At 35.7% G+C, this 12,342-nt stretch overlaps 2 pseudogenes; one reads left to right on the top strand and one right to left on the bottom strand.

The window, feature by feature from the left end:
• Positions 1-2,273: 2,273 nt before the first annotated feature.
• On the bottom strand, positions 2,274-6,602 carry LOC134256012 (heme-binding protein 2-like; annotated as a pseudogene).
• A 1,113-nt stretch (positions 6,603-7,715) lies between these two features.
• Positions 7,716-12,334, top strand: LOC134256011 (uncharacterized; annotated as a pseudogene).
• Positions 12,335-12,342: the final 8 nt, after the last annotated feature.

Here is a 12,342-nt window from a genome sequence, read left to right as displayed (position 1 = left end):
GATTCATTTTTATTTGCAGCAGGCTGAGAACCTATCCAGGCCTTTCCCAGTGTTATCAGAGGCCACCCACAACAGAGAGGTTAACAGTGACCATGTCATGCTCGACGATTCCTTTGACGTCAGAGACGAAATCCAGAGGAGCGTTCCTGTATTCCATGGAGAAAGGTACGAGAAGTCAGTTTACGGAAAAAAATAGAATTAAAATTCCTATAATGCCAAAGCTGAAATTTATAAATTCGAAATTATTATAACAGATCACAACCAGGATACTCGCACTTAATTCTGGAATAGATAACATGAGCGGATCGAGATTATCGAAGAAATTTGATTCGGACTATATATATACAAGTATAATTTAAAACTTCTGAAATCCCCAAAAAGGAGTGGAGGATAAGGGTGGGTGTAAGTCATTTTTCAAAAGAATTACTTTTCCATCGCTGCATTTACTGGTTGGTGAAGGGGGAGAGGGTATCAAATACCATTTTATTATTCATTATTTAATTTCATTATTTAATGTTTTCTTTAGGTGTAAGGAAGACGACACCCCTCCACAGGAAGCTGTTTTGGAGGATCCCCCTGTGACCTTCAGAGTCTTAGAGAAGGGCAGTAAGAGAGGTGGGCGTCTCTTGGTTTCCTCGGATGGCTACGCCTACACATTCAAGGTACACATTATTATGACCGAAACTTCATCTGTGAATACAATATCAAGATGTAGTATCTGGGGCAGATATGATATTGAAAATAAACATACTAGTATATTCTGGCCAAAAAGTTTCAAACTGAAAACATATAATTATAAACGATTTAAGGTATTCAATGTATAACGACCATAATTTATACCTAATAAATGAATTGTCCAATATTTTTAATCATGGTAGTATTTTGAATGTTTCCAAATAATTATTTGCATTGAATACCTTAAAACAGCTAACAATTTGTTACTTTCTCCTTCATAGATCTTCACTCAGTCTATGCTTCAGTGAATTTATGACAATATAATGAAAGAAATCTTTATTACAGAGAGACAACACTAGAACTACTACATGGAGATGCAGTAAGAGGTCAGCTTCCTTGACCTGTCATGCCTCCATCATCCAGCGGGGGGATTCGTTTAAACCAGGCAGAAACCACCACCTTCACCTGCCCGACCCCCACCTGCCCCACCTCAGGGAGATATCTGCCAGGGTGAAGGAGGCCATTAAGGACCGCACCACGGAGTCCGCCATGACGATTGTGAAAGAGACTGTTCTAGCACACTGCAAATCTGACCAGATGTTCCTCACATCGGAACTTCAGAATGTGAAAAGAGCGGCCAATCGTTACAGAAGACAGTTCAACCTGGGTCAGAGTTCTCCTGCGGATGCTGCATAAATAAAACACCATGGGATGTGTAATTCAGGAGGGAAACCCTCATACCTTCACAAACATTTCATCTTGGACTTGAATATAAATTGTGAATGATTTTCTGCATCATTTGTTTCCATATGTTTCAAATGAACTTTCCTAAAATCCAGTTAAAAGTAATATATGTATTGTTCCTGTATTTGACTATGTATATGATAGCAAGATAATTGTAATGCTTGTTTTACGAATTTTTTAATATTATGATATTTTACAAAAATAAATAATGAATCATGGCACTTGTTTTTTCCTTAAATTATATTTAATGCTGGGTTGATCAATGCATTACATATAAATGTACAGAAATTATAGAATTCAACAGCTGTATCTAATGAATACTGTAGATATTTAATGAAGTGACATTTTTGCGGATAATTTTTGGGTCTTCATACACAAGATGAATAAGAATCATGACTATAATTGCTGTAAATACAATGCATAAAGACTTTGTGCATAATGAAATTTTTGCAAGCAGACATTCTTGCAAATTTTGCAAAATAAAAAATATTTTTAAATTTTTTTTTACAGAATGGACATAAGAAAGATTTATCACAGATAACAACCTTCAAGAGAATATAAGTACTTATACATATCAAAAAGATGAATTCTTTTAAAATGAAAACTTTAAAAGTTGCACGAGATACAGAGATTTCAATCCAAAGCACTGTTAATAAGAAAACAAACACGTGCTTAGCAATGCTACATTGTATAGGGAATGCTACTCCAATGCACATTTCAAATCTAATCATGAAACTGGATGCTTCCTAATTTCATTAAATTCCTCGTTGTTCTCATTCTTCGGTAATTATTAAACCCTGATACACTTGTGCTTCACAAGTTATTAATTCTAACTTTCATACCTTGTCACTAGATCACTTTTTAACAAACCATATTTCATAGGTTCTACCAAACAGTTGAAATGGGCTATTATAACCAGCCGTGAACCAATAATCCTGACGAATCTCACTCGTCTTCTCTTTCAAGTCCTCTGACAATTTCTGAGCTTCGTTTATCCATGAATCCTCCTTAGCAAATCCTCCAAATGATTTTACGTAGGCTTCAAATTCAGGTCTCTCCTCAATGAATACATTTGGGTTTTTTGGCTGAGGGGGGTTTTCTTGGTGTTCGGGTGGGATGAAAAAGACACAGTAAAAGTGCTCTCACAGTTGGGACCTGCACCTGGTTCTACTTTGGTTGAAACTGGTGCTGTCATATCAATCTTCATTTCTGTTGGAGAGATTGTTCAATTGATTATAGATAAATATAAGCTAAAATTATAACATTTAATGAAAACTTTTAAAGAAAGCAGCTGTACATTTTATTTATAATTTAATTCTACCTTACATCCTCACACTCAATGATTTTTTTTTATTTCTACATAAGTAAAACTATATACTATTTCTAGTAACTTCATTTCTTTTTTCATTTTCTTGTATTGTCAAAGTTTTATGGATACATTGTCAATTGAACCCCTCCCCCAATGTGCATATATTTAGTCCTGCAAAGTATATTTAAGCACTGATTTTGAAAGATTCAAAACATACGTATTACTTAGTAAATCATAGAAAATTTATATATTAGTCATACAATAAATGTTAGTTTCATGCATTCTATATATAAGTGTAAAAATATCTAAAAGTAATACATGTAACAAAATATATTTTAACAAGAGGCCCAGGGGCCACAGCGCTCACCTGAGCACATCAGCCAGGAAAAAAAAACCCACATCAGATCAGAACTGTAAGTTAACTTAAGTGGGGGGGGGAGCTTGAATTTTAATCCCGAAGGGGATCATAATTTGAACGAACTAGAATCTACATTACCTGAGGATGATTCCATATAAATATTACTAATCATGGCTTTGAAGTGCTTGAAAAGAAGATTTTAAAAAGTTTCCCTTTATATTTCTATGTAAAACTTTGGTCGGCCATTTTGGCCCCGCCCTACCCTCGGGGGTCATGACTTGAACAAACTTGAATCTACATTACCTGAGGATGATTCCACATGAGTTTCATCTTTCCTGGCCCAGTGGTTCTTGAGAAGAAGATTTTTAAAGATTTTTCCTATATATTCCTATGTAAAACTTTGATCGGCCATTTTGGCCTCGCCCTACCACCCAGGGTCATGACTTGAACAAATTTGAATCTACACTACCTGAGGATGATTCCACATGAGTTTCATCTTTCCTGGCCCAGTGGTTCCTGAGAAGAAGATTTTAAAAAAAAATTTCCTATATATTCCTATGTAAAATTTTGATCTGCCATTTTGGCCCCGCCCTACCCCCGGAGGTCATGACTTGAACAAACTTGAATCTACATTACCTGAGGATGATTCCACATGAGTTTCATCTTTCCTGGCCCAGTGGTTCTTGAGAAGAAGATTTTTAAAGATTTTTCCTATATATTCCTATGTAAAACTTTGATCGGCCATTTTGGCCCCGCCCTACCACCCAGGGTCATGACTTGAACAAACTTGAATCTACATTACCTGAGGATGATTCCACATGAGTTTCATCTTTCCTGGCCCAGTGGTTCCTGAGAAGAAGATTTAAAAAAAAAATTTCCTATATATTCCTATGTAAAATTTTGATCTGCCATTTTGGCCCCGCCCTACCCCCCGGAGGTCATGACTTGAACAAACTTGAATCTACATTACCTGAGGATGATTCCACATGAGTTTCCATCTTTCCTGGCCCAGTGGTTCTTGAGAAGAAGATTTTAAAAAAGATTTTTCATATATATATTCCTATGTAAAATTTTGATCCGCCATTTTGGCCCCGCCCTACCCCCGGAGGTCATGACTTGAACAAACTTGAATCTACATTACCTGAGGATGATTCCACATGAGTTTCATCTTTCCTGGCCCAGTGGTTCCTGAGAAGAAGATTTTTAAAGATTTTTCCTATATATTCCTATGTAAAATTTTGATCGGCCATTATGGCCCCACCCTACCCCCGGGGGTCATGACTTGAACAAACTTGAATCTATACTATCTGAGGATGATTCCACATGAGTTTCATCTTTTCTGGCCCAGTGGTTCTTGAGAAGAAGATTTTTAAAGATTTTTCCTATATATTCCTATGTAAAACTTTGATCGGCCATTTTGGCCCCGCCCTACCACCCGGGGTCATGACTTGAACAAACTTGAATCTACACTACCTGAGGATGATTCCACTTGAGTTTCATCTTTCCTGGCCCAGTGGTTCTTGAGAAGAAGATTTTTTTAAAACATACCATCAAATTTTCATTATTTCTTAATTATCTCCCCTTGAATAAGGGCGTGGCCCTTCATTTGAACAAACTTGAATCCCCTTGACCTAAGGATACTTTGTGCCAAGTTTGGTTGAAATTGGCCCAGTGTTTCTTGAGAAGAAGTCGAAAATGTGAAAAGTTTACAACGACGACGACGACGACAACGACGACGACAACAACGACAGACAACGGACAAATTTTGATCAGAAAAGCTCACTTGAGCCTTTGGCTCAGGTGAGCTAAAAAGACCCATTTTCTAACCACTGTGCCCCGAACAACATATATGTTAAAAGAAGTTAACTGATTTGACATGTCCTTTTTAAATAGATCTATTTAACATTTCTTTCCCCCCACAGTTGAGAATAATTATGTACACCCATACACCTCATCATGGTCATATCAATTTAATAGATTTGGAGAGGACAAAATGTTAGTAACATACAAGTTATAATCTGTGTGTTAAGCTTTAAATAAAAAACATGGAGATATAACCCCATTTCCAGAAGCAATAAGACAACAGGTGTATAGGTCACCTTTCTCGTTCTCTCCTTGAATGTAATTAAACAATTTCCAGAACCCCTCTGTTCTCGCTTCCTCCTGCTTCATATGTTTTGTTGTGTAACTGACCCACTTTGCCGGACTGTATCGCCTCAGTTCATACCCCTAAAGTAACAATAAAATTAAACGTCTGATACCTGATTTGTTGTTTCCTGTGATGTATTGGAACAACCTCTGGAAGCCGATACTTCTGGCTTCCTCATGATTCATACCCTGTACCGTGGTGCTGACCCACTTAGCTGCTCGATATTTACGCTTCTCAACACACTAGAAATGACAGTACATGTATACGTCATTAAAGCTTTTAAATCCGAGATTCGTAAGACTCTTTACCCCTACTCAATTTGGGGTTAGAGTCAGAGGAATCTCGGATTAGTTGAGCTATTTTCCCTCTACACAAATGAAATCATAAAACCTTGACATGGTGAAGATGAACTTGACATGGAATCTCAGTTTACACATTACCTTATCTGCAGAGCTGAGGGTTTCATACACAGGTTTGTCCAGACCTTTAGACGTCACAACAGAGCCAATGGCTTTCAGAACGCTGGTCATCTTTATAATGAGGGCGAGGTAGATAACTTAACAAGATCTTCAAATGGTCCACGATGTAATAACCTGCTGAATATAAATAGATACAGCTAGGTTTAATGCTACAAGTTACATGTAGGTAATTATAAGGTATCATGTTGACATATGTTCCTCCGCTACAAACATGTCAAATGTGTGTTTTGTTTGTCATGCATACGGTTACACTTATATTGGTTATGGTATTACCAGCATGATCAGAGAGAATTCTAAATTGTTTTCATTATCAATGTTTTAAAAAATAAATTTTAAACATGCCATATGTGCACCAACTTGTGATAATGGCAACTCAAAAGATTAACCATAAGGATTATATAAGAAACACTCTGGTATCTTGCCAAAATGCCAAATACAGTACTAGTAACAAAGGTACTTCATTTTTGGCTAGAAATCTTAACTAATTAAATAGCTGTTTGTTGTTCAACATGTAATTCAATGACAATTTTTTCAGAAAATTATATTTTTTCGAGGAACATGTACATGATGTAGTGAGAGTAAAGAAAGTTTGTTCAAATCAATTTGATATGCACACTGCATATATTAAACAGAATTATTTTAAGTCTCAATTTGTCATGATTTGTTAGATTGTCTTAAAATATTGTAACGAAATCATACTTACGAACTTTTGAATGGTCTCTGACTCTCGGCTTTAACTTTCAGTATTTATACATATTGCCGTTACACAACAAAAAAAAATTAAAGCAAATATAATGAAAGCAGATTGATGCATTCAAATATCTATGTCCCAAATTCGATCTTATGAAACGATTCTTCCGGTGACTTCAAACACGTGTTTTGCAGTGTGTGTAAATATTTACATCCGTCATCCTCGTGCGTAATCCTTGTAAACTACGAACCTTCGGAACTCCTCGTGATTGAAAATGGTGACAGAGGAGGATCTAGGAGTGTGAGCTCAGGGATTACAAAGGTTGCATAGACGCCGGAACGGGGAAGGGGGGGGGGGGGCTAGGGGGACTTAGCCCCCCCCCCCACTTTTTTTTCCAAAGATAGATCTACTATAGGCAATGGAAATTGGGGGTTATTTTTTTTGTTGGTTTAGCACCCCCCTCCGCTTTCAATTTGCCTATGGGTTGCTACTATTTGCTTTTTTTGAAGGTATAAAAATGGAAAATTGTTTGGGTAAAACAATTCAAGTTACTGAAAAAAGAAAAGTTGTCCAAACTCGAAAATTCCATTTCCTGAGGGAGGGAGGGGGGGGGGGTTGTTACCATCTTTCACTACCAAAGAAATACGCACGCTGACTCTCGATTCCCGCCTACATTTTGTAAACATTTGATTCATTATAAATTAATACCAACACTAAATAGTAAAGAGTAAATTATCCATAATTCCAGCTCTTGAAAAAAGGGGTAGACAATACTTTCCATTGAAAACGGATTATATCGTTCGCAGTTCTTTTTCCATTTCAGTTTTTTAATCAAACACTACATTACCCTTGTTTGACTGTACTGAAACAATGTGGGGTAGAATTTCAATGAAATTTTCTATAAAAAAATTATGTCCATAAAAGAAAGGGACCCTGGCATCCTGATACTTGTACTACATGCCTGAGTTTAATTCTTTAATTATATACTAAATTGTTAGAATCAATTTGTCAATATATTTCAATTAATCCACACAAAACAAAACATTTTGATAAAAATTTCAGAAATAATGCATGTGTGTTTAATTCTTATTTAATAAATTTCAATAAGAGACAGGACTTAAGAGAAGTTTTCTTCCTCGAAATTTAAACCTGCTCTTGCTTGAAAAAATATCATCTTAGTATATGAGGCCGAATTTATCATGTTTATTAACGAAATTAACATGCACACGTTGCACTTTTATATCGTCAAAAGATTTTAATCCCCCATTTCTTTGAGCGAAAATCCTAAGCTTTCGACGACGCACGGTAATATAAAGGATGCGTATTGATTAAAAATGTCCAAGATAAAAGTTGTTTATGCTTGAAAGTGTGTAGACTATTTTTATAAAGTACCCAATGTTACATTAGCATATTCACACAAGATAAAATCCGAGATCCGCTCCCCGCTGAGTCAGCCAGACGCAGCACAGTAAACACACTCGGTAGATAAAGCAGTCAAGAGAGTGCAAGATCTTGATATCATCATCAGTTTCCAAAACGTTACACACGTTCAAAGTTACAGTACAGAATAAGTTAATGTCGTCTAGAAGGTAAGTTTTATTGTGTTCTTTTTCAAGTTCTTAACATTTACCATCCTTTGTACATCGACCATGTATCCGTTGATGAACATGTGAACAGTCTGGGGTACCATTTCATCGATGATGCTAACTTCTGACATGTAAACAAAAGAAAATGTTGATCTTGTTTGCAAGTTTTTGAGTTGACAAAGGTATGTACCACTGAATAGTTTTCTTGCGAAATATCTATGAACTTTCAAATTATCGACTGCGATGTCAAAAATTGACTTGAGAAGATGGAACAACACATTTAATAAATGAATAGTTATACTTATACTATAAAAGGGTAAGCATGGTACATGACAAAAATCTTAGAATTTAAACCAAATTTGCAAATTTTATTCCGATATCAACCAATATATATCAATTATTTATAAATAGTCCTTGGAGGACTTTTTTGATTTTTTGTTATGCGACACACATATGTCAAGATAACTTTGGCTGAGGAAGCTGATAAATTGGCCCCCCTGTAGTTTAATCCACTGTACACAGGATATTCCGAATGAATTCTGAGACATTAGATACTAGTACTCGCATCTGGACAGGGGGCAGTCTACAATGGAGTATTTATTCACAAAACAGATGATTTGTGGAGATAAAAAAAGCAAAATAATCTTTGTCAGATGTACATTTAAGGGGGGCGACTATACTTTCCATTCCGCAATATTTCGCGCATCGTAGTAAAATGAAGCGTATTTACGGTTTTCTTGCAACTTTTTTTCGCTTAATTTTTAAAATTAAACAAAATTAAGAAAACATAGGTATAAAAATCTAATTACAATGTGATATAACTGATTTTTTAACTTATTTTCAATTGATAGGTATAGGTTGACGTTGTTGCAGTGTGTTTTTGACGTTATGATAATCTGTAGCTCTTAAAGAAAGGGGTAATAAAAATATTATTATAGAAAAAGTAATAACATACGATCTTGAAATTTTAAACATAAAAATGTGAGAATGTCTCCAATATTTTTATTATGTTTTCATGTGAATCCATTGTGTGCGTCATATTTTGTAATACTCGATAAAAATAGTAAATTTTGCTATTTTTTTGCATTTTGAGATGCCCCCTCTGGTAACAAGACGGTAGAATTTTGTGTTTCTTACATATATTGTATAATATAGTATTACTCATCAAATATTACAGTTTGAACAAAATGTCTATTGTAGTATTTGTATAATTTGCTGTAAAGTGCTAAAAATTGGCATTTTCCTATATAATCCTATTGTAAATGTACCTATATTTTGAGACGGTCCCTCAAAAATACCTTGACGGTAGATTTCCCCCAAACTTTGCATGTACTCTGAAGTTAATGTAAGTTATATATGGTATTAAAATGATGAGTTTCGCTATTGTAGTTTTTACTCAATAAAACTATAGTCGGCCCCCTTAATTATCAAGTATAAAATTTGTATCCCCCCCCAGTAAATTCAAAATTTACAACATAATATTTTGGTCAACCAGAAATTCAAAAACAGCTAAATATATATTTTTAAATAGATTCACTTTATATATTGACAAGAAATGTCGACTGTAAAACCATGTTGGCGTTTGACATATTGGTGGAGTCACAGCTTAATTACTCCATCAATTCCTCCGTCTTCTTTCCTTTGTACATTAAATGATTTAGTTTAGTTTTCTTCTCACTTTTACCGGTAAAGCTTCCATTTTTTTTTTTACAACTTTCTACATGTAAGTCATTGGTCAACATTTGCAAATGTAACACTACGGGTTTTTAAAGAATTAAATTTAAAAAAACTGCTTGAATTCTGATGAATTCAGGCACGTAGCAACAGGGGGGGGGGGGGGCAGGGGGACCCCCCGCCCCCACTTTTTTTCCCAACAATACCTTTACTATTGAAAATGTCCATTGAAAGGTTGGTTGCCCCCCCCTCCCCCCCGTCTAACCACGGTAGAGGGCTATCAATGAAATGCAGTATTGTATGCAAAAATGGAAATGAAAGGAAGTTGGCCTTGAAAAAAAGTTGGCCACTACCCCCACCCCCACCCCCACCACCAAATAGGATTTTCGAGTTTTGGCAATTTCCTTTTCTTTTTTTTCTGCTTGTCAACTTTTACAGGAAAGTAAAAAAAAATTCTATGGTTGGCCCCCAACTTTCAAAAACGATGCTACGTGCCTGGAATTTTCCCAGGTTACTAATTTTTCTTCCGCTAAAATGTCACATAAATCTTCCAATAAAGTTTGCAATGCCATTAAAGTTACTAAATTACTTCAATGAACGTATGAAAAGAATCAAAACTAATAAAACTATACCGAGATACAAAAAAAAAAAAAAAAAAAAATTGGGAAGCCCATCACACTTGAAAAACTACTACTACTACCCCCCCCCCCTCTATCTCTCTCAACATATATTTCAAACATGAAATGCTTCCAAAAAGTACACCCCAAAGGTGATTTTAAAATATACATGTATAGTACTCTTCATTAAAAATATTGTTCCTTGCATTAAATGAAATACCCATCTATCCATTACTTGCTTCACTTTTTTCTTTTGTAGATTAAATGCTTTGCAAAATGATGGACATGAATTTAAATACCCCTGTACCTTCATGATGGTTTTTATTTACCTTTTATAATATATCCATGAGTTAAGTTTTTTACAGAGACGTATCCCTATTTTTCAGTGTTAGACATGGATAAAATATGCAAGCTTGATCTTGAAATTAGTTGAGGGTAAGGCTATATTGATAAATAATTCATAAAAATAATCCAAATTTCATTACATTTTGTAGGCTACCGAACTCTTAATGTATAACAGACTGAACATTTATTTATGTATATGCAACATTTTCATCCCATTTTTACAAACTGCATATAGGCCCCTAATTTTATACTATACTCGACCTATAAAAAGAAATACTTATAATGTAGTACGAGCACATTCCTTGAATTACCATAATTTGGACATTTATTCAATTGATTCCTGGCTAAGAAGTTCTGACAATACTTTCGTTACAGGATGCTTTCCCGTTGTTCCTTTGTTTTGTACCTTAAGGTGGCAGTCACCGTTCTCTCCACCATTGCTGTCTTGTCCACCATCGAGTTCATCAACACAACCTTCCATCGACGCTCAATCAGCTCCGAAATGCCAAGGTCGTGGCACGCCAGGACGCCTTACCTCGTGGACACCCCGGCTTGTAAAATTCCTAACCTTGACCCATTTGACCCTTCAGTAGCACAATTTATCAAGCCTCAACAAAATCCGATTTTATGTAACAAGAGGCCATCCCTAACATTTGAGAATGGAACCAAACTTCAAATCAATTGGACAGCAGTCAGCCATTCAAGATGGGGTGAAGAATTTGGGTACTGTAGATATCAGCCTATTTATAGACCTCCAGATAACCATGACAACAATTATTTTACATATCTGGAAATCAGTGACGAAATCAATGGTACAGTTGACATGAAACATGAATTTATCAGAGTCATGTGCTACAACCGCAATCACGGAAAAATTTATACAAATTTTCATCAATTCATTTTACCGAAACCGGACGTAGAAGAAAGGTGCTCACTTGCGTTTGTTAAACATAAGAACAGTCCGTACGTGAAGGAGACGTTTAATGTTGTAATGATTGGTGTGGATTCGATCTCAAAGCTTAACTCACAAAGATATCTAAAACGCATGCGCACATTTTTAATAGAGGAACTCAGTGCTTTTGAAATGACAGGTTATAATAAGGTAGCGGACAATACGTTTGTAAATATTGTTCCAATGACGATGGGAAAATTCTTAGAAGAGGTACCATGGAACGAAAGTATGAGTAAAATTCCATTTGACAAATACGATTTTATTTGGAAAAAATTCGCTTCGAAAGGATACAGGACTCTCTATGCAGAGGATGCACCTGAGATCGCCATCTTTGATTATCTTAAATCTGGTTTTCATCGGTCGCCAGCGGATTACTTCAACCGACACTTCTCATTGGCCATGACGACAGATAAAAGTGTGTGGTATGACAGCCATAACTGTGTCACAGACCGGCTAGAAACGGATGTTATCCTCAGCTACATCTACAACTTTATGGATAAATACAAATACGAACCACACTTTGCATTTTCGTTTATCACTGGTTTAACTCACGACTTCCTCCAAAGTGCTGGATATGCAGATATTCCTTACTTAAATTTTCTTAAGAAACTACGAGAAAACGAACAACTGAACAACACAGTATTAATTTTATACAGTGATCATGGAATGCGATTTGGCAAACTTCGTGAGTCGTACATCGGAAAAATGGAGGAGAGAGACGATTGCCTTTCCTCTTCTTTGTTTTTCCACAATGGTTTCTGGC

Source organism: Saccostrea cucullata, unplaced genomic scaffold (genome assembly GCF_032062105.1).
Source record: "Saccostrea cucullata isolate Sc308-1 unplaced genomic scaffold, CSIRO_AGI_Scuc_v1 ctg17051, whole genome shotgun sequence".
NCBI lineage: Eukaryota > Metazoa > Mollusca > Bivalvia > Ostreida > Ostreidae > Saccostrea > Saccostrea cuccullata.
This window is presented reverse-complemented; position numbering and strand designations above follow the sequence as displayed.